The 24,456-nt window shown below is 33.3% G+C and overlaps 1 long non-coding RNA gene across 1 annotated transcript in view; it reads left to right on the top strand.

The window, feature by feature from the left end:
• The window catches only part of LOC144288367 (uncharacterized), a 58,233-nt gene that overhangs the window by 27,082 nt on the left and 6,695 nt on the right, over positions 1-24,456 (top strand). The window contains exon 2 of the long non-coding RNA XR_013356309.1: positions 23,764-23,891. This is a non-coding gene — a long non-coding RNA (uncharacterized LOC144288367). The remainder of the gene's footprint in view (positions 1-23,763; positions 23,892-24,456) is intronic.

Here is a 24,456-nt window from a genome sequence, read left to right as displayed (position 1 = left end):
GGTAACATTGGTAGCAATTTCTGATTTTTTCTGCACTTCCTGTTTTAAAGAATACTATAGTGGCTTCTCTGACCCTTTCCTATCAACACTTAACAACTTTTTCAGGCTTCTCTGACCCTTTTCTATCAATACTTAACAACTTTTTCAGCTTCCAATTTCTTATATTAAGTTATTCTTTGGTATAAAATGCCTGGAAGTTACCACTTTCCTGGCTGAATAGTCTCTGCAGTCTTCATTTATTTGAAGCAAGGAGATTTTCATTGGCAACAATGATTTCTGATCATATTGCTGGAGAGACTACTCAACAGACCACTGACACACAGTCTTCTCTTTGGTAGGCAAGAAAGAACATGTTCTCATGCAGAGCTCCCCTGGCCAAACAAATGCCAAAAAATGCCTGTTCCTATAATCATTAACCATACAACTAAGTCTCTGAAACCAATACAGAGCTCTGTAATCATCTTAAATTCAGGCTTAGTGATGGCATAGATCTCAAACTTGAAAACTGTACTCACAAGCCAAATGCTATACTATGACCTTTTCTGTCCTCATCAGAAATGTGGCAGGAATTCTTCTCACGTTGGGTGTTAGAAGACACCTACTTTAGTATATTTTTGGTATTTACTAGAAACATACATAAACACACATGCACACAGACTTGCATACGCATATATATTTGGAATCTGCAATTGCATAACAAATATTCATTTAAATGTAACACAGCCCAAATAGTTGTTTTCTACTGCTCTAACTTAGCTTCACCTCAATATTCCTCAGGTTGGTGAAATGAAGCACTAACCAGATGTTTTTTTTTTTTTTTTTTTTTTTTAAGATTTTATTTACTTACTTGAGAGAGAGAGAACATGAGCAAGGCAAAAGGAGAATAGGCTCCCTGCTGAGCTGGGAGCTTGACATGGGGCTTGATTCCAGGGTCCTGGGATCATAACTTGAGCCAAAAGGCAGTTGCTTAACCGACTGAGCCTCCCAGGTGCCCCTCTTTCCAGATGCTTAAACTAAAATCCTTAGAGTCAGTTCTTAACCCTTATTTTCCTTGCCCCCCATAATTTTTCAGTCAATTATATTAGCTCTACTTCTGACATAACATATCTTAAAATCCATGTGCTTCTTCCTTTCTTACTCTTCTCACTTCAGTGCCTGGGTTACTCATTTCTCTGTGAGATTGTTGCTGAGCCTTTGGCCTGGACTTACCATCTCTGCCACAGCATGTCCTTCACAATGATTTTATGGGTACACACACACACACACTATATTAAATATATACAAATCTACACATGAATATATTAATATATATGAACCATCCATATGAATATATTATTATATATTAATGGTAGTATATTATATATGATACATAACATCATATATACATATATCTGACTAGTTGGTAATCTTTGTTTTTTATATTTAATTGCAAAAATTCTGGATCAGAGACTCCTTTTTAAAAATTGAGAAATTTGACTACACTGGGTCTATCTTCTCAGTCACAGGACATGTGCTTTTTTAGGTTGGCAATGTGTCAAGCCTTCCTTATGGTGTCCTAACTCTGAGGACAAGTATGAGAAGTCAATTTTCATTCTTTATACTTATGCTGCCATTTTTCTAATGGTAAAATAAAAAGCAAAGAAAAAAATGTTTCCAGCACAGTAAACACATCTCTATCAAGAAATACAAAATAAAAATATACCTAAAGCATAGAATGATTCTAAAAAAGTTGAAGAAAACTATACATTTCTTTGTAAGTGAAGAATATCCTTACATATTTAATACTTGAAACTAAGACATCGATAGTTCAAATAATATTTTTTTCAAATGATAAAATTTAAGGTGCCATTATAATACCTGGGATGTAGGTATTTGAGTTTGAAACTACCGCTCTAATAATAATTCTTTGCCCATAATAAAGATGTGCATAATGCTTTATGGTTTAAGAATCCCATTAAACAATATCTCATTTGAGCCTCACAGCACTGTCAAGAAGAGAGTGTTGAAGATGAAGGAAGGGCTAGCCAGAGAAGCAGATTTGTGTAAGTGCATACAGTCAATGATGAAGCAGGGAATAAATCTTTGTCTTTGGACTTTAAGACTTGAACTTTTTATAACCCAGGGCATACACATCCTATAATATCTCAGTATAAAGTGATTTAACATGTCCATCTCATTTGCTTATCATATTCACATTGATAGCTCAGAATTCTTCAATCAGAGAAAATGAAGGTATTTCTGTAAATCATGACCCTTAAACTTTAAGGAGGCAGTCTACTTTAATGAAGAGAATTCAGTCTTTGGTTTACATTCCAATTCTGACATCTACCATCTTGTGTGGGAACTAAAACATGATATAGGCTCATGAATTAAATTTACTTGGCAAAGTCATAGATAGGAGAAAATGAGATAAAATATGTGAAGTGTCTAGCATAGAGTTTGACTTAATACATGTTAGTACTATTCCCCTTTCCTCCATAGAGCTAGCCACCTTGCCTCCCCATCCACTCCATCCTGGGCAAGCGTATCACATAAACCAAATCCCTCCTTGTGTGCCTGCTCAGGCCACTGCTCCAACAATGCCCAATAATCCTTTAGCCATGTCTTAACAGTTTTTGCTCTAGAAAAAAAAAGTTCAACAAATAATAGGCATAAAGTGATATATGAGAGATGATCTTTGCCTATTCTCTATTACCAGGAAAAATCAGAATTTAGCTCTAGGTATCTCTCAAAACTGAGGCCTGGCAGCTATTTTCCTAGGAGCAATCTCTATCCTAATCAAATTGTAGTGGTGTCTAAAACCCAAAATTTATCTATGACATCATTGGTTTTTATTATCCAATCAGTTTCTTATTAAAATAAGATTTTAGGTAATAACATAGATACAAAAAAATTAGGAGGCACTCTTTATTTCCCTATTTGTTGAAGATGAATTTGAATTTTAAATTATGATTTTAAATTCATGTCCAGAAATTTGGTGACTCATTTACAGAATCTGTTTTTTGGAAAACTTCGGGCCACAGACAATTAAAAAGTATTATGGTGATTATCAGAGAGGATAATGGAACTGAGATAAGAATAGAAAAAGCTGTAGCATGGAATTTTAAGAATGGAGATTTGTAATACAGTTTTATTTTATTAACAAAAAGTTATGCTTCGTGATCCATAATTTAAAAAAGATCAAGGGATCCCTGGGTGGCGCAGCGGTTTGGCGCCTGCCTTTGGCCCAGGGCGGGATCCTGGAGACCCGGGATCGAATCCCACGTCGGGCTCCCGGTGCATGGAGCCTGCTTCTCCCTCTGCCTGTGTCTCTGCCTCTCTCTCTCTCTCTCTCTCTCTCTCTCATGTCTATCATAAATAAATTTAAAAAAATCTTTAAAAAAAATTTCTTTGAGGGGGAAAAAAAAGAACATTTCTTAGAGAAGATTTTGATTGAAAATAGCCTTTGCTTATTCACCAAAGTATATTCTCAGCAAGTTTCTTTTTTTCCTCAACCCATTTGGAAATGCTACCTTGAAGAGTGATATTTCAGGAGAAGCTCTTTCTGAGTTGACAAGCCGACACTATTCCTCCTCACTAAACACTCCACTTTTCATTTCTTGCTATGACAATGGTGTTAAAATCTCCAAGGTGGTGTTTAGGCTGCTCTCAAACTATTCCATCAATTTGGGAGCCTTAAATGCTTTTCTAAGGAAACAAAGTTATTTGATAAGGCTTTTGAGCTTGAAAAGAATGGTGTATGTGAGTTTCCTCTGAATAATGCATAGATAGGTTTACATAGCATGCTAGGTTTATCTAATTTTATTACTGTAATGAAAAATTCAGAAACTTTACATAAAGTAAAACCTAGCATTTATGTTTCCGGATTTCATTTTATGTAATATAATAATAAAACCAAATAGAGACAATGTCAAAGGCCAGAGTACAGCAACCAGTGGCCAAAAGCTCTGCTGTCTTTCTTAGATTCAGGGTATCTTGATACCTTATGCACAATGTGCATTAGTGACCATGCTGAGGTCATTGCCTTCTCCAGGACACTGTCAGACATGCACAACCATCCTGCAACCATACTGCCAACCCCATGCAACATACAAAGCCCTGTCACCTTTCCAGGTCACTAGCCCAGACTAACCCCCTTTTGCATCACTTGCAGGACTGTGCATCTCCTGAAGCCTAAACGCACAGTTTATACACCTCAGGAGAGCTAGGAAAACAAATCCTCCAACCGGGCTAGGAACCCGAAGCTCCATTCTTTGAGACAAAGGTCTATATGCTTTTCTGAGTTGTGCTAGCCAACCAATATTTTTATATGTTCTGTGTTTGCTTAGATTTTGTTTTGAATATTTACTTTCCTTCATTTATAAATTTTTAAAAAATCAGGCAAATATAAAAATGTAGCAATATAGGTAACTACATAATTATTGTCAATAATCATGTCCTTTAAAATTAATTTTCCTTCTCTTTAGAACATAGTTACATAGTTTCTTTTAAAAATATTTTGTGGAAATTTTCAGATATATGGCAAAAGTAATCGTGTGTTTTAAGGCACAGCTGCCTTTAAAGTAATCTTCACTTTAATAGCTAAATATTGGAAGGCAAGGTGGGCCTCTAATATCAACTAAGTTACCAGTACCTTTTCTCATTAGCACCAGGGCATTGACTATGGTTTTCCTATTTTCATACCTTCCATTACAATGCTACACAGAAAAAATAGCTGAGGTTTCTTTTCTTTCTTTTCTATTCTCTTTTTTTGCGAAAGGAACACAACATTAGTCCTACCCTTTTAATAATTTTAATAATTTAATACAGTATTATTATTCATAAGTACAATGTTGTATGGTAGATCTCTATAACTTATTCATCTTGCATAAATTTTATATCTGTTGTTTAGCAACTCTCCACTCCCCCTTCCCTCCAGTCCCTGGCCACCACTATTCTATTTTTTGTTTCTATGAGCTTGACTATTTTAGATACCTCATGTAGGTGGGAATCATGCAACACTTGTCCTTTTGTGACTGGTTTACTTCACTCAGCATAATGTCCTCAAGGTTCATATATGTTGCTGCACATCAAAAAATTTCCCACATTTTAAAGGCCAAATAATATTTTTTTAAGATTTTATTTTATTTATTCATGAAAGATACAGAGACAGAGTTAGAGACATAGGCAAAAGGAAAAGCAGGTTTCCTACAGGGAGCCTTATATGGGACTCAATACCATGATCCCAGGACCATAACCTGAGCCAAAGGCAGACGCTCAACCACTGAGCCACCCAGGTGCCCCAAAAGGCTGAATAATATTTCATTGTATATAATGTATATGTCGTATTTTTAAATCCATTTAGGTTGATTTGCTATCTTGGCTATTGTGACTGGTGCTGCAATGAAAATGGTAATTTAACATCACTTCAAGATCTAATTTTAATTCTTTTGAATAAACACCCAAAAGTGGGGTTTCTGGATCAAAAGGTAGTTCTTTTAAAAATTTTTTGAAATTAAACCTCCATACTGTTTCCCATAGTGGCAGCACAATTTTGTATTCCCACCAACAGTGTACAAGGGTGTAAATTTCTCCACATCCTTGCCAACATTTACTGTCTTTTTTCTTTTTCTTTTTTCATTTTTTTCCCATAGCCATTCTAACAAGTGAAAGATGATATTGTGGTCTTGATTTGTGTTTCACTGATTATTAGTGATGTTGAACATCTTTTTACACCTGTTGGCCCTTCTATGTCTTCTTTGGAGAAATATCTATCTAAGTTCTTAACCCAACTTTACCTTACCCTCAAGGATTTAGGAAAAAACAAACAAACAAACAAAAAAAAAAACTAAATGTGAAATTAGCAGAAAGAAGGAAATAATAAAGATTATAGAAGAAATAAATAAAATAGAAAATAGAAAAACAATAGGAAAAACTCAGTGAAAGTAATGGCTGGTTTTTTGAAAAGATAAAAATGACAAATATTTAGCTAGAATAACTAAGAAAAAAGAGGACTTAAATAAATTGAATCAGAAATGAAAGGGACATTACATTGATGCCACAGGAGCAAAAGCATTTTAAGAGACCACTATGCACAATATATACACCAACAAACTGGATAAGTGGAAGAAATGGATATGGTTTTAGAAACATACAACCTACCAAGAATAAACCATGAAAAATAGAAAAACTGAACAGTGAGAAGGTCAAATCAGTAACCAAAAACCTCCCAACACAGAACATCCCAAGACTAAAGCACTTCACCAGTGAATTCTACCAAATATTTGAAAAGCAATGAATACCAATCTTTCTTAAACTCTTCCAAAATTTTGAAGAGAAGGAAACAATTCCAAACTCATTTTATGAGGTCTGCATTATCCTGGTAACAAAATCAAATAAAGATTCCACTAAAAGAAAGAAAGAGAAAGAAAACTAAGATCAATATTCCTGATGAACACAGGTGTAAAAGTTTCAACAAAATACTAGCAAACTCAATTCAACACCATACTGAAAAAAATCAAACACCATGAGCAAGTGGGATTTATTCCTGGGATACAGAGATAGTGCAATATATGAAAATCAATTAATGGGATACACCACATTAAAGAATGAAGTTTCAAAATCATACAATCATTTCAATAGATTCAGAAAAGTGATAAAATTCAAGACCCTTTCATGATAGAAAATCTTAGTGGCAATCTCTAGAGAGAGTTACGTGCATAGTGGGCAGGGTCTATCGGAATTGAAGGTAGGAGAAACTGATTTGAGGCTTCTTGATACAGCTATCAGTTAAGGAGTAAAACTAGAAAAAGAAAGGTCTTTTAGGAGAACGTATTATTTTGACTAAGTATTTTGAAACAGAGAGATAAATGTAATTAATGAGACTTGTTTTTTTGAGAAAAGTATGCCTTGCAATGCACGCTAAATATAGACAGGACAGGGGATCCCTGAGTGGCTCAGGGGTTTAGCACCTGCCTTTGGCCCAGGGCGTGATCCTGGAGTCCCAGGATCGAGTCCCGCTTCGGGCTCCCTGCATGGAGCCTGCTTCTCTCTCTGCCTGTGTCTCTGTCTCTGTCTCTCTCTCTCTATGTCTATCATGAATAAATAAATAAAATTTAAAAAAATAAATATAGATAGGACAAGTGCTGGGTTGATGTGATGTGATGTGATGTCAAGTGTTGGATAAGTCATGTAGAATTTCAAACCATTTCAAACTCCCTCTCTCCCTCTCTATCTCTGTACTTTTGAACATGTTTGAATAAAGTACAATAATAAAATAAGTAAATATTATTAATAGAGAATACTTTAGGGATATGCTTAAGACCTCATGACTGGGCACCTGGGTGGCTTAGTCAGTTGGGCATCTGCCTTCAACTCAGGTCATGATCCCTGGGTCCTGGGATGGAGCCCCACATTAGGCTCCTGGCTTCTCGCTCTCCTCCCCAGCTGTGCTGTCTCTTGTTATCTCTGTCTCTCTCTCTCAGATAAGGTGAAATATTTGTCAGTCAATTCCCTCATGAAAAGAAACTTCTACATAGCGAGGTGGGAATATGTTTTATGTCATGCTATGTGGAAAACAATGTAATGAATTATACTATTTAAAAATAATGAAAAAATATCTGAATATAGATCACACGCTGTTTTAAACCTTGTTACTTTCTATGTGAGTGATCTGATAATTGTCTATGGTTTTCATAATAATCAATTTCTGTGTAATGATGAAAGACAGCAGGAAGTCTGGTTACTCTGCCTGAACCAGTTATTCTTGGAGAGAAAAATTGTTGTTATTATTATTATTATTATTATTTGGTAACTAAAATCTAAAGCACTCTGTCATTTTTTCCTGAGATTAAATCATTAACTATTGACCTATTAAAGGTGTTTTTTTAGCAACATAAAATTTTATGCTATGTCAATGAATAATTAAGAATAACCAACTGGTATATTGAGTGGCTGTAGTTTCCCAGACTTGTACTTCCATATATGAGGGTTAGAGTGACTGAGAGGGAAGGAGATTTGCACTGTAAATCACCACATGGCATGAGTTCAAACAGAAACTTTCAAATATAAGTTCTTTAGTGTGCTCAAACATTTTAGTAGAGAAAAAAGAAACAATACACAGTAGAAAACATAGATCGTTGGATATTTTCCTCTTCTGATATTTCATTTGATCAGAAAAGGATGTTTTTAACACTTATATATGTATTAAATTTAATACACACATATCCATATAGAAAATACATTGATCCAAGACGCAATTACCAAAAACAAACAATGTCAAACAGAAACTTAGTAGAACATTGGTTTTTTTTTCTTCTTCTATTAGAGTGACATGTCCCTGTTTAATAGTGCATATATATTGCCCCCTTTTCTCTTGGTGCTCTTATTTCTGTAATACTCTTTTTGTCAATGAGCAAAGAATGACTAAATAGAGAAGGTGCAGGAGCAGAAAATAGTTGAGTTCAGAAATTGTAGCAGGCTAGATAGACTTTTCACAGTAAAAGAGAAGTATCTTGTTTGCTTGTTTGTTATGGCTTGTTTTGAAGAGAGTGTGTAAATAATTTTCAAATTAGATATTTTGTGGCATTTCTGTTAACTGTAAATTGGTATCTTGTTTATTTTTTTTTCCTTCACAGACACAAGGTACAGAGAGACAAATGTGGTATCATCTGTAAATTCCTATTGTTTTTCTTTCTTTCTTTCTTCTTTCTTTCTTCCTTTCTTTCTTTCTTCTTTCTTTCTTTCTTCTTTCTTTTTTTTCTTTCTTTCTTTCTTTTTCTTTCTTTCTTTCTTTCTTTCTTTCTTTCTTTCTTTCTTTCTTTCTTTCTTTCTTTCTTTCTTTCTTTCTTTCTTTCTTTCTTTCTTTCTTTCTTTCTTTCTTTCTTTCTTTCTTTCTTTCTTTCTTTCTTTCTTTCTTTCTTTCTTTCTTTCTTTCTTTCTTTTTCTTTCTTTTCCTTTCTTTCTTTTTTTTTTTTTCTATTGCTAGTTGGTCTCTGGAGGGTTGGAAGGAAAAATAGTGACAGTAGTGTTTGCTAACAGTTTGGAAGGAAAAATAGTGACAGTAGTGTTTGCTAACAGTTCTGTTACTAACTAACCTAAACTGAGCTTTTGGATTGCTATCTATCTTAATATCTCCTTAATATTTCAAAAGACCTGGAGAATGATAGAATGAATCCTATAGAAACAGAGATCAGACAATAGAAAATTTTATAGTCTTTTCTTAATTATTAAAGAAAATTTCTCAACTTTTTTTTTAGTATATAGTCTTAGTAGGAAAAAAAAAAAAACCCTAATTCAAATTTAATTAGCCTTCATTTACTTCATCTTGGGGCCTGATTATGGGAATTTATTCTTGAAAATAAACTGGAACAAATCATTGTTCTAGTTTAAATTTTACTTCATTAGTTACTCTAAAAGTTAGCCAATGCTATTCCTTATATTTTTGGTAGGTGTGTCTTGCTTTAATGAAAAGAGGAGTTAGTGACATCCTGACTACAGCTTCTACGAATCCAAAGTCAAGGTGGAAATGAACTAATTAGCTAATAGGAAATTATGGCTAAGGAGCTTTCTACAATGATGAGGAGTGGATATCCAAAAGCCTGAGGTTTTTTGGCTTCCTGACAGTAAAGGGTATGATGTTTTCACACCTTCCCCAGAGTAAGAGGAAGAAAAAGTCAATTTCCTCGATCAAACATCAAACATTTTTCTGCAACACATAGCTTTATTATTAATTTTAAGGTAAAATTTATATACAATGAAATGTACAGATTTTAGGATACAATTTGTAAGTTTTTAAAATTTGTTTTAATTTAAACTCAATTTGCCAACATATAGTATAACATGCAATCCTCATCCCATCAAGTGCCCTCCTCAGTGCCTGTCACCCAGTTACCCCAATCCCCCACCCACCTCCCCTTCCACAACTCTTTGTTTCCCAGAGTTAGGAGTCACTCATGGTTTGTCTCCCTCTCTAATTTTTCCCATTCAGTTCTCCTCCTTTCTCTTGTAATCCCTTTCACTAAGTTTTGTCAAATGTTTATACCCATCAAATCAACACTCCAACCAAGTTACAAAACAGAACGTTCTCTTGTTCCCTTTCCAGTTAGTTGCCCCCATCACTCCCACTGATAAACTAGTGTTCTAAGTTCTATTATCATAAATTAGTCTTTCATATTCTGGAAGCTATTATAAATAGAATCATAACTGATGTACTTTATTGTGTCTGGCTTCTTTCATTCAATATAGTATTTTTTGAGATTCAACCAGAATGATATATCAGTAATTCATTCTTTATTCCATTCAATATAGTATTTTTTGAGATTCAACCAGAATGATATATTAGTAATACATTCTTTATTCCAAGAATCCCGGGTGATTTTAATCTGCATTTCTAATTTCATAAAATGAAATGTATACATGCCAAGCATGCAGGTCAATGCTTTCCAACAAATGTACAGTCCCATAGGACTATCACTCAAATAAAAAATATGGAAAATTTTAAATACACATTATTTTTCCCCATATTGATGAATGGAAACAAAACAACTTCATAATGGACCTAAAACAAATAAAGGCTATAAAAAAAGCCAAAAACATAAAAGGGCAAAGATAGAGATATATAGAGAAAATAAAACATGTCCATCCACAATATAGATTAAACACTTACAGTGTTTAATCTGTGATTAAAACTGGCTAAAACCATAACTTTTTAAAGATGAATTAAAAATCATTTTTTTGACAAGATTTCTTTTCTTCTTTTTTTTTAAATTAATCATTCATTTCAATTGGATGGTCAATTTGATAATGTTTGTAGATAACCTATTTTATATTAACTGTTTATTGGCTTCTGGTAAATGGGAATACCATAACACAGACATTCAAAAATTCAAAAGTCTGAATTCAAACTTAAGAAGAAAAAAAAACTGAAGAGCAGATCTCTGAAAACTAAGGTAGAACTAAATATGCTTCCAACCTATCCACTAAAAGTTGACTCAAGTGCCAAAAAGAAGCAGAATTGGAGTTGGGATCATGAATTGGCCTCAATTAGTGTTGAAATGGAATGAGTAGGAATGGTGTTAGCTAGGTATCACTGGAAAAGAAATCTCTTAAGCACTATACAGACTGGGAAAAAAATGGTGGAGGACACCAAGAATTAATACACTATTCTTCCTTCTAGGAGAGTAAAATACTATTGAAAGATGTGGATGGATTCCTGGCAAACCAAATTGATTCCATTAATTTGAAGGAACAGTGGTTATACACACATTTCACATAAGCCATTCCTAAGAATTTACTTGAAGAATTTACTTCCTATATCATTCACAAAGAATGAATGGAAGAAAGTCTATTATTCATCAAAATAAGAAGCAAAATAACAAAAAAGTAGAAAAACTATTGCATTCATGGCTTTCTGAAATATTAGAAATAGAAATGGTTAATTGTCATAATGACACAAAGAGCTATAAAATTTAAATGTGGTAAGTGAGTAGTAGTAAACAGTGAAAACAATTATTCTAATGCAATTATAATAGGTTGTGTATTTTTTTTCTCCAAGAAAAGCTAGGCTTTTTCAGCAAAGGAATTATAAATGTGTTCCCCATTTTCTTGAAAGAGTAAATAAAACACAAACCACAAAGAAAATTTATGGAATACTGAAAAAATTTCAAGCAAGCATTGCAGTTGAAATATACAAAAATGACAGAAGTGAGATCAATCATAATTTTGTGATAAGAATGTAAATGGAATCAGGCATAGTATTTAAAATACATACTGAATTATATAAACTATACAAGACACTTTAAATGTAAAAAATCTAAAATCTGGAAAACAATTCTATTTATTCCATTAATTAGATGACTATCAAACAACTAGTAGCTATATTTAATAAGAAAAGTATAGGAATATATATGAAAAACAGGAAATAATTAATGTAAACTATTTAAAACTATGCCTGGCATATAGTAACACTCATTATTTGTAAGCCATAATATTATAATATAACTGTAAATCAGAAGTAGAGGATCTAAAAGAAAACTTTACTATTAGGAAAGATATATCATATGTAAGTCAGTATTGTAAAGATGCTACTTTTTAAAAAAAATCAATGTAAATATGTCACAATCAAATCCCTATGCATATTTTTGCTATTTATTTTTGGAGATTTTGAGGAGTAAAATTACTCTTTACTCCTCCACTTAAACATAATTAAATACAGAAGGTAAAATGCAATGACAATTTTATCACTTAAAATATGAAACCTAGATTCTAGAGCTTTTCTTGTTTTTGAAGCTAATAAAGGATTTTCTGTTCTCTCCCCCTGAATTGAACTCACTTATCACTTAGGGCCAAATGGAAAAGATTGATAATTGAAAAGGTAGAAGTTGGTGAAATGAGGTCATAAAGAATGCAGAAAGCAAGTCAAACAGCAGTTTACGGAATATAATTTTAGTTTGTTCAGGTTTTGAGGAGATAAAACACTGGAAGATCTTCAACTGGAACGATATAAACTGATGTACACAAAACCACGCCTGCTTTGTTAACAGTTGAATGTGGAAAGGAAAGAGTGAAACAGAAAGTCTTCCTAAAAGGGTGTTGCTGTTAAGTAGATGAGCTCTATTTGTGTCTGTGGCTAGGATTACAGTAGGAGAGATGGTAATCAGTGGTTCAACTGGAATATATCTCAGAGTTATAGCCATCAGGATTTAGTGATAGATTGGATGTGTGTGAGAGATGAAAAGAGAGAAATTTAGAAAACTCCAAGGTTTACTAGATTTATAACTGATGTATAGTAGGTACGTACTGAGATGGAGAAACTTGTATAGAATTGGAAAGAGAGAGAGAGAGAGTGTGTGTGTGTGTGTGTAAGGAAAGGGGTAGTTCTGTTCCAGCCTTGGGAGGCCTGAGGTGTTTCTTAAACATACAAGTTGGAATAGCATGTATTTATGTGGATATAGGTAACTTAGGCTCAGCAGGAGAGATGGTAGCTAGAGATATGGAATTATGAGTCATCAGTGTATAGATGGTATTTTAAGGCTTGGAACTGAGTGAGATCACTTGAAGAAGAAATTCTCAGAGGAATAGAGGAAAGGGCATTCCTAAATTTATAGCTCTGGATAAGGTACAGAGATTAGGCAGAAACACTGAAAAAGAGGGCACAATGAGGAGCAAGGAAAATAAGATTAGTATAACCACAGAATAGAGAAATGTTTTAAGTGGGAAGTAAAGTTTAAGCATGTCAAGTGTTCACTGATCCAAGTACTTTTCACAATTCCTTACTGATTAAAAAGTGAAAAATAGTAATGCTATAATTGAAAAAAATGGCAAACACCATATTTACCAAATGATCAAAATTATCATCATTAGTCATGGGACAATCCAAAAATCATACACTTCCCAGGATGACCCACTAAGAAGCATAAAACGTTGTCTTTGGGTATTTCTAGTAAGAATCCATGATCTTTTCCTACTCATGAGGAAACATCACATAAACCCAAATTAAGTGACTTTTTATGAAAGAAGAAAGAAAGAAAAGAAAGAAAGAAAGAGAAAGAAAGAAAGAAAGAAAGAAAGAAAGAAGAAAGAAAGAAAGAAAAAAAGAAAGAAAGAAAGAAGAAAGAAAGAAAGAAGAAGAAGAAAGAAAAAGAAAGAAGAAAGAAAGAAAAAAGAAAGAAAGAAAGAAGAAAGAAAGAAAGAAAGAAAGAAAGAAAGAAAGAAGAAAGAAAGGAAAGAAAGAAGAAAGAAAGAAAGAAAGAAAGAAAGAAAGAAAGAAAGAAAGAAAGAAAGAAAAAAGAAAGAAAGAGAAAGAGAAACAGGGAGGGAGGAAGACCTGGTCTGTACTCTTCCAGACTCCAAATTTATGATGGACAAAAAAAGACTCTTCCAGATTAAAGGAGAATAAACGTTATGATAACTCAATGTAACATATCTATTGGATTGGATCCTGGCCGGAATTTTGATACTCTTATAAAGAAAAGATATTGGTACACTATGTAATAGTATTCTCTCAACATTAATTTCCTTATTTTCTGAAATTTATAAGCTAAAATTTTAGGTAGGAATGAAGTTTATGTTTCCAACTTAACTCTCAAATGAGAGAGAGAACCTAAACATTAAAAATGTTAGACATAGCTAACAAGGTATGAATTTTATATAAATCAAGATACTAAAAATCCAACAATACAACAAAATAAAACACTTTTTTAGGATAATTGGGGATATGCCAACACTAACTGCATATGTAATTTAGGGATTATTATTATTATTTAATTAAGGGATTATTATTTTAATTTAGGGATTATTATTATTTTCTTAAGAATTTGGTATTATTTTTAAAAAAGAAAAATTATCTTTTAGGGATATATGCAGAAGTATTTACAGTTAAACTTATTCATATCAGGCCTTTGCTTACACAGTTACACTGTTTCAAATCTGTGAGATTTGCAGATTTGCTAAGATTGGCCACTGCACAACAATTATTTATTTGTTTTAATGTTTCAAGTTTTTATTTAAATTTAGTTATTAATCCCCATCACCCAGTTAACCTAACCCCCACCCAGCTCCTCAGAGACCTCTTTGACCTCAGGAAGTAGCAACTTCTTAATCCACACATCTCCTTAGATAAGGATAACAAAAGCAAAAATGAACTAATGACTTTAAGATAAAAAGTTTCTGCACTGGGAAAAGGTAAGAAACAACAAAACTACAAGGTACAATAATTGTTTAAATTAGCGATGGTTACCTGGGAGACTGTTCTGCTTTCTTAGTTTTTGTATACACTTTAATTTCCCATAGTAAATGTTTTAAACATTTTAGGAAATTTGTTGTAAATTCATTTAAAAAATGTCCTTACCAAGGAATACCATTTATAAAACATCAAATGGTTTACCAAACACAGATTTTATGAGGCATCCATTATAATGTAATAATTTATATGTTGAAAATGATGACAGCAAAAGTAGTCTGCTTTAGAAACCCTTTCTTAACACCACATGCTTTTTATATATATCTTTTTGTATATTTCTTTTCTTTTTTTCTCTTTTAAGCTTTTAAAATTTCTCAAGTTGAAGCCTATGATTATTGCCCAATTTCAGAGTGGGAAATAACTCCTGTGTTTAGCTGGTGCACTTGGATGAATATTCATAGAGCAGCAGGGGAGAGGAGAGTGCTAGACTCTGACAGTGTGTGAAACTGGATCTTAAACAAACCACTGAGTCATTGTTGAATGTATGGCCTTTTATGGAATGTATGTTGAATGTATGACCCCATGAATGAAGGTCCAGGGTCTACAGTGTTTTATAAGGGACAAATTACATCAAAACCATAAGACAACTGAGAATGATCTTTGATTCCTCAAAACCAGAGGATGAGATTCTCTTAAAATTTATTTCAGTAATTTTTTAAAACTGCACATAGGGGTTTTCTTTTCACCTCTTGAATCACAGACTGAATTTAAAACAATGCGATTTCATTAGTACTTAAATCAAGGTATTCATGGTGATAGCTTCCAAGCTTGCCCTCTGACTGCTCAGACGTATCATACAAAACACTGCAGCATACCCTGAGTACTTTCCTCCTTTAAACTGTTCCCAGAGTGCCTTCCTCTATCTCCTTACCTACACATCCTACATGCTCCCAAACCCATATCTTTAAATGTTCTCATTTTGTACAATTAAAATGCTATAGCAAATCCGAGACTGAGGTATTTAAAAAACATAAGCTGCCAATGCAATGGATTTCTCTGAAGGTGTAGCAATCTACTATCTATAAATGGCATTTGGTTGAACACACATGCAGGCGCCCTGAGAAAATGTTATTGCTTTATTACTGCACGGTACCAGAATCCTGAGATTTGCTGAGACCTGTTACTACAATCAGGGGCATATCACTGATATTCAAATAAAGATACTATTTTTCACAATTCCAAACTGGATAACTGTGTTTGATATATTCTTAAATTGGACATTTATTTTGTGTCATTTTCAACTTCACTGTTGATTTATGCTTCTTTCCCATCCATCCAACACTCAAACTGTTGATTCTACCCTTCTGAAGCCACATGATCCTGAGAGATAATTACAGATGTTATTTATCAATTGTGCCAACAAATTTCTTCATCTGATAACATAGTACTTAAAAATTTCCAATGAATGAAAATACTATTTTTCTCAACTACATGAAGTAGGGAAAGTAAATGGACAATACCCTTATTTGAGGTTAGTAAATTATGAAATTAATCAAAAGCTTAACATTTTAGAGTACTCAGGATAATGAAGGAATAGGCAATGATGCATGTTTTTATATCACAGCCACATTACAGAGCTATGTTATAAAACCCACTGACATTCAAATAGCATCTAAGAATTTATCTATTCATTATGACTAAAATATTTTGTTCTAGAATAAAACTATAGTATAAGCTCATCTAGAATAAAACTATAGTATAAGCTCATCATAAAGTTTGTGATTACTACAACATATCATGGAGTGAGCAGATTCTAAAAACAGAAAATTATATAATAAAAGCATACATACAATATATATGAGTGTTTATGGCAGCCCGGGTGGCTCAGGGCTTAGTGCCGCCTTTGGCCCAGGGCCGGAGCATGGAGACCGGGATCCAGTCCCACGTCTGGCTCCCTGCAAGGAGCCTGCTCCTCCTTCTGCCTGTGTCTCTGCCTCTCTGCCTCTCTGCGTGTGTGTGTGTGTGTGTGTGTGTGTGTCTTATAAATAAATAATAAATAAAACCTTAAAAAATATATATATGTTTATATGTGATACAAAATGATGTAATATTATTATAATATAATATAAATATAGGTACTATCAGCAACTGGTTTATAATAGTTCCATTCTGTATTCTAAATTTGTCCACTAAATGTACTAGACAGCAACTAGAAAATCTGAACTTGAAGGTGAATATTGTCAAAATTTTATAAAATTAAAGTAAAACACATTAAATATCATATGTAGGATACATATTCTGTCTAGAATTATATGGGAGAAAAATAAAATTATTATTTGAATTTTTGCCCCAAAATGTTAGAAACTCAGTAAATTTGGGAACCTGATTATTTCTAGGGCTGCTTTATCTGAGTTACTATTTTCACTTAATGTTTACATTCTGAGTTACTATTTTCACTTAATGTTTACATTTAAAGGATTTAGATTAAAGAGGTCATAATAAGCTGAAAATGCATAACCACATATATTGATACCTGACTTTAGAATTACATGATCATATTGAACCAGATAATTATTCTCACAATAACCTAATACAATTTAATTAAGTATTCTATGAAATTAAAACTGTTTCAAAGGGTACCAAGAAAGGAGTTTACCAACGTATTTACCGTGACAACTGAACGCCAAAAGCTAAGAAAAAAGTGTTTGCTCTGAGGAAACAGAACAAAGCATTCCAAGTCTCTCTATCAAACAAGTAAAGAGCTTAATGAAAGCAACTGTGTGACAGCTTGTACTTTCTTTGCTGACTGTTGTATAGACCTGTGGCTCGTGGCTATTGCTAAGCAGCCTTTTGGGACATTTTCTGAAAGTTGCTATGTGGAAACTCTGCCATCCTAAAACAAGATTACACAAGTCTCCCTGAATTGTGGCTGACTACCAACAGATGAGACTTCCCTCATGTGATTACTTCAGGGGCACCAGAACTGACTTCCGCAAATTCAAAGGATATTAAAAAAAAATTACTGAAGCAAGCAAGTTTAGCTATTTAAGTTAAAGAGCTTCTGTTCCTTTCAAAATATAGATTTTATTTTCTCACATTAGGGGAATATACAGTTAACCCTTAAACGGGGTTCAACTTGAGTGATTAAAAATTCTTTATAGAAAATACAACAATTACATATATAATGAGCATATAAGGAAAGAATGATGTGGTGCATAAATGTTAGTATTATTATTAGATAAAATACACTAATCATGTATTATATAAGTATAATACTGCTTTATAATAGAAGTTTAAGGTATAAATAAATTAAATATTGATCATCTTTATAAACCTAGTAACTTCAGTACATATAAGGCATGAATTGTAAAAAATAGAAAATGAATCAGATACATTTCACATCATAATTGGACGAATTTAAAATACATAGCCAAGGGGCACCTGGGTGGCTTAGTCAATTCAGCATCTGCCTTTGGCCTGGGTCGATCACTCAGGGTCCAGGGATCAAGTCCCACATTGGGGTCTCCATGGGGAGCCTGCTTCTCTCTCTCCCTCTGTCCCTTCCCTTGCTGGTGCTCTCTCAAATAAATAAATAAAATCTTTTAAAAAATACACAGCCAAAGTAGAGGGAAAAATCCACTCTATTAATTTGAATAGTCAATAAACCAAGCTCCTTCAGAAGTACTAAAAAAAATAGGTATATACCAGGTAACAAAGAAAATCTCAATAAACTTTAAAAAAATCAACATTTATGTTGGCCATATTTTGTCCAAAAGAAAGTAAGACTAGAATTTAAAAAAAGTTTTAAGATTTTTTTTTTTTTTAATTTTAAAGTGATCTCTACACACAATATGGGGCTTACACTCAGGACCCAGAGATCAAGAGTTCCATGCTCACCAACTGAGCCAAGGACGTGCCCTGAAAATATTTTTAAATGATAGCTTAAAAGTCATTACTTAAGTAAACATTTATGAAAGAAAGAAAAAGAGGGAGGAAGAGAGAGGGAGGGAGGGAAGGAGGAAGAGGGGGAGGGATTGTGGGAGAAAAGACAAAACTGCTCCAAAAACCTTAGTAGAGAACAAAAGACCTGGGATCCCTGGCGCAGCGGTTTGGCACCTGCCTTTGGCCCAGGCCGTGATCCTGGAGACCCAGGATCGAATCCCATGTCGGGCTCCCGGTGCCTGGAGCCTGCTTCTCCCTCCGCCTGTGTCTCTGCCTCTCTCTCTCTCGATCTCTATGTGTGACTATCATGAATAAAAAAAAAAAAAAATTAAAAAAAAAAAACTAGAGAACAAAAGACCTGACATGATAAATTTTTTAGAATATAAAATAAAGGGCTAGAATACAGAGCTTAAAGAGGATGTGGTGAAATAAAGAGAGCCACAAACACTCTGACATTCTTCCAACAAGAAGTAGAGGTTACAAATATGATTGTGTTAACCAATAGAATACTGCAGAAATGAAGCTGTGTTCGTTTTTGTTGTTGTTGTTATTGTTGTTATTGTTGTTTTTTTTTACTTGATGTCACTTACAACATTTTCTGTCAGGGAGGCCAAGCGTCACATAAAAACACTTACTACCTAAGACTGCCATTACAGGAAAAACCCCAAAACATGGGGATCAGATGCCACATGGAAAGAAAGACACTAACTTGTCAGTCATATAAGTACAGAAGCTTTTTTGAAAGTGATCCTTCAGCTGAGGCCTTACTAAATTTCTTAACAACAAAAATATGGCTAAAATAAATGATTGTTTTAAGTCACTAAGTTTAAAGCTCAGAGATGTTCAAAGCAAAACTGTTTTCTGTAAATAAACTTATTAGAAAATAAATATTTTGGGGCACCTGGGTTGCAGTGGCTTAAGTTGGTTCTCTCCCTCTGCCTCTCACTCTGCTCACTCTCTCTCTCTCTCAAATAAATAAATAAATAACCAAAAATAAGAAATATTGGAAGTAAATGAATATATGATCCATTTCAGGAAGAGAAATGGATATGCTTTTTTTTTCTAAAAAGAAATTATTTAACAAAAAATATAAAAAGCATATGAAACAAAGTAGTAGCATTATACTATATTAAATTCAATAGATTAAATTTAAAATAGATTCCTTTAAAAGGTAAATAGACTACCTTGGCAAATCTTTTTTTTTTCTTTTAAAGATTTTATTTATTTATTCATGAGAGACAGAGAGACAGAGAGACAGAGACACAGGAGAGGGAGAAGCAGGCTCCATGCAGGAAGCCCGATGTGGGACTCCATCCTGGGACTCCAGATCACATCCTGAACTGAAGGCAGTTGCTTTAACCACTGAGCCACCCAGGCATCCCTATCTTGGCAAATCTGAACAAAAAGTGAAAAGACACAACATCGGAAATAGTTTGTCCCTACATAGAATAAAACAATTCTAAAGTAATTCTATGTATCATTCTTTGCAGTATTTTAAAAAACCACATGTAATAAATGGTTTTGCTATTATGCTTTAAATTAAAATCAAGGAGAAATAAAAATCTGAAAGCTCGTATTGGCAGAAGAAATATAATGGTATCCTTTACCACTGATAAGAACCTCCTAAAAAGACAAGAATGGATGAAATTAGTGAGCAGACCCACTCACACATACATGCACACACACACACAACTTGATAAAGAAAAATCATCAAATTTCATTGCAATTAGTAAGTAATTAAATATTAGAAACATTACCCATCAAGTCAACTAAAAGTCATAAATTCTTACCACTGTATTATTATTCAACATTGCACTATAAGATAGTTAAGTAATAAGAAATGAAAAAGAAATAGAGATATAAATAATAGAGAGGAAGAGAAAAAGTAAAAATATATAAATATTTGCATAAGATATGATTGTCTATGTAAAAAATCCTGAAGAGTTAAATGAAATAAAAAAGAAGCAATACAAATAGAGCAAAAGGAATAAACATAATCTTCAACATACAGTATATCAAAAAAAATACAGTATATCTCATTTACACCAGTTATGTTCATCAATAATTGTGATAATAGGGATGCCTGGGTGGCTTAAGGTTAAGTGTCTGCCTTTGGCTCAGGGCATGATCCTGATCCAGGAATCGAGTCCCACATTGGGCTCTCTGTGAGCAACCTGCTTCTCCTTCTGCCTATGTCTTTACTTCTCTCTATGTCTTTCAGGAATAAATAAGTATAAAAAACAATTAAAAAAATAATTGTGATAATACTAATCACAAGTATAAATCCTAAAAGATTCATTAGATATTACACAAAATATACCAAATATGAGATGTATATAAAGTTAGAATGGTAATATACCTTATTAGAAAAATATTGGTTCTTCCTAAAACAATTTATAATAGAATGTAATTATATTTATCATGAAATTTTCAAATAGGTCTGAAACTTACATAGAGGAAGTATAATAGCCAAGAAATTTTCCCAAAGAGTATTTAAATTTTACTCTCAAATAGAAAGACTATAAATGTATAACAATTTAAGAAGAATGGTATCGGTGCAGTAAAAGACGTAATAGTAGAATCAATCTACTTTCTTTTTTATGTAACAAAGATGTGAAACTGTTAAATCCATTCAGTGTTCTAATATTGCCCAGAACAACTTTATTACATCTTTTGAAGTCTGCATGTCAATCTCTACCCATCAGTTCTGGTCAAACTCTATGGATTATTTTCCAACTACAATCCTCCAAATATGCCAATATCTATCTTCTCCCATCCAACCATATCAAGACTTTACTTAAAAGTTATTACTGACAAAGGTCAGAAACCCAAATGATAGATGAAACAGTGATGTTTCAGTGCAAGAGTGCCAGCACTAAAATCATGAATCAATTGCATCAAAAACATCAAGTATCAAAATGGGCTCATCAAAAAGTTCTACTTTGTGGGGGAAAACATATATGTTATGTGATTTCTTAACAAATCTAAAGCATATTTCTTAAAGAAAATATGGTTTAATTACAGTCTCATAAGAATGATTTCCAAATGCAAAGGTGGGGAAAGCTTTGCATATGGTACTGTGTAGTGAGTAAAGTCACATGCATACACCAAGAAGATACTAGGTTAGAAGCGAATAACTTAAACATCCAGATTAAATATAAATATCTGAATTTTACAATTAGACTGTCAAACCATGAGGCTTGAATACAGTATGACATAGAAGCCTGCCCTGCAGTAACACACATATATATACATACCAATGTACCCATATATAAGAAGTGCAGAAGTGAACACAGTAAAAGCTTAATTTAATTAATTCATTTGGGAATTTCTGGTTCAAACACACTTAAAGAAGAATATTTATTATTATATGTCTCAGGGACTTTACTATTAAATTTGTGCGTTACTTTAAAAAAAAAAAAAGTATCTTATTTACTTATTTGAGAGGGAGAGAGAGAGAACAAGGAGGAGGGAGTGGAGGAGGACGGGCAGACAGAGAGAGAGAAGGTGAGCCTGCCTGAGCAAGGAGCCTGAGACGAGGGGCTCAATCACAGGACCCCGGGATCATGACCAGATCCAAAGACAGATGCTTAACTGACTGAGCCACCCAGGCACCCCTTGTGTGTTACTTGATAAAAAATTATAGGTTAGAGTGTTTTAAAACTATATTTACCCCATTTACTTGAAGACTAGACATTTTAAAAGCTGACATAATGGTGAAAAGCAGATACATGAAACCGGTGAATTTTGAAATAAAACTCTCTTTCTTCCACTATAAAATGTGTCAAGACCTTATAAGAACATGATGAGGATTAAAGATAATAATTTTAAAGACTGCTCAGTGTTTGGCCCAAAGTAAGCATATAATAAATGATACTTATAATTATTTGTATTATTATGGACACTTTAAAATTAAGTATTCTTTATATATATTGTTCCTCTTGCATCAATATACAAAATACAGCTAAAGTTATATAAATATTTGTGTACAATTTGAAAGGGCTTTAACATGCATTACATTATTTCATTCAGAAAACAACTTTCTGAATGCTGGTATTCTTACAGTCTTCATATAATATAAGGATACTAAAGCTTAGAGAAGTTGTACTTTGCCTAAAATCAAGCATCTATTATGTGGTGAAGCTGCCATTTACTTATAGTTGAGAAAAAGCACAAGTTTTTTCACTATATGACTTTCAAATATTCAGAAGTCATGTAAGCAATCACATACACAAAGGTATCCAAACACTTCAGCATCTATCTAGAATTTTATTATGAGTGCTCCCTGATACCCTTCTCCAATTTTTATGACCAATATTTAAAAAAAAATTATATATTCCATATGATGGATAGATCATTTTTTAAATTCTTGAATGAATGTGATGTTATTAATGTGATCTGGATTAAAACAGGTTAGTAACTAATATATTTGGATAAATATTTGAATATATAATCTGTAGTCTAAATGATATGTTTGACTATCTTTAAAGCCAAAGAAAGTTTATTGAATTTTGTTGAGTTTAGAAAATTACAAACCAAAGTGACTTGGAGGATCATTTAAAATTATTCAATCAAAGTAAACATAAAACCTATTCTAAGGCTAATCTATAAAGTTTTCATATTTGTATAATATAAATATTCAAAAATAAATAGGATTTACACATGCTTTTAATATCATTTGTAACAAATACTGATAAAATTTTAGGGAACTGAAATATCTCATTGTTTTTCTAGTTTCATGAATGATTATTCTAGTTTCATAGATTCACACATTCCACAATATAAACAAACAAATAAGTAAACTCTATCCTTGGGAGAACAAAAATGTAATGATTTTGTAAAATTTGAATTGTATTTCATGACCTTATTAATTCAAACTAACAAGAATCATTTAGTTTAGCTATCTCCCTTTTATAGAGTCCTATTTTTTCATAAGTTATTATTACATGCCTTCTTTCTACAAAGTTTTAAATATAAGAACATATTATGTCTCTCCAAATATTGTAGCACCTATGCATTAAAATCCTAACACAAATAGTTCTTAAAGTGGGTAGTCTCATTCCTCAACTGCATTGTAAAAGAAAGGAATATTTTAGAAAAAATTGAGATGAAAATAGCTTATTTTCACACATTCTTTTTCTGTGCTCATCTTTTGTCTCAAGATACCCTCCTAAGCTCTGCATGTTGTGCCCAAGATTGTGAATCCGAGAAACCACCAAGGAGCCGACACCGATGCCGAGCTTGGGTCCAAGTATACCCGACACAGCGGAGCAGGGACTTGGACCCCGAAGTAGGTTACAGCTGGGTTTTTTATAGGCTGGTCTAGGGGATTTTCAGAAGGGGTGGAGGAATTTCTCAAGTTCTGTTTATATTCTGATATGGGGCTTCCAAGGGCATTGAGCTCTGTTCTCATTCTAATATGGGGCTTTCTACCACGGGTGTGGGCTATGTTGTCTTTCTGATATGGGATTCCCTGCCGAGGACATTCTGCAGTTTTTCCTGTAAAGTTCAGCTCTTATTCACAGGGGCCTAAGATGACTGTACTTGTGCTAATGCTAAACTTTAGGTGGGATGGCATTAATTTTTCTTGGCCTCCACACTGTGGACCTAGTATCCTTACATTATCCTTTAGCGTAGGTCTTCTCTTGTGAAGTCTGCTTGACACTTGCAAAATCCAGGCACTGTCTTACTTTTTATTCTCTATACCTATGCCAATAAAAAAACTGGCAGTTGCTAAGTAACTCTGTACTCTACAAGTGGTAGGAACTGCAAGAATTTATAAGTACAGGAGAAAGTTTTAGAGGTGCAGAAATATATGAACAAACTAAAATATGAAAGATTGTATGACTTATATT

The sequence above is a fragment of the Canis aureus genome, chromosome 18 (genome assembly GCF_053574225.1).
Source record: "Canis aureus isolate CA01 chromosome 18, VMU_Caureus_v.1.0, whole genome shotgun sequence".
Lineage (NCBI taxonomy): Eukaryota > Metazoa > Chordata > Mammalia > Carnivora > Canidae > Canis > Canis aureus.
Note: the sequence above shows the minus strand (reverse complement) of the source record. Positions and strands in the feature narration are given on the sequence as shown.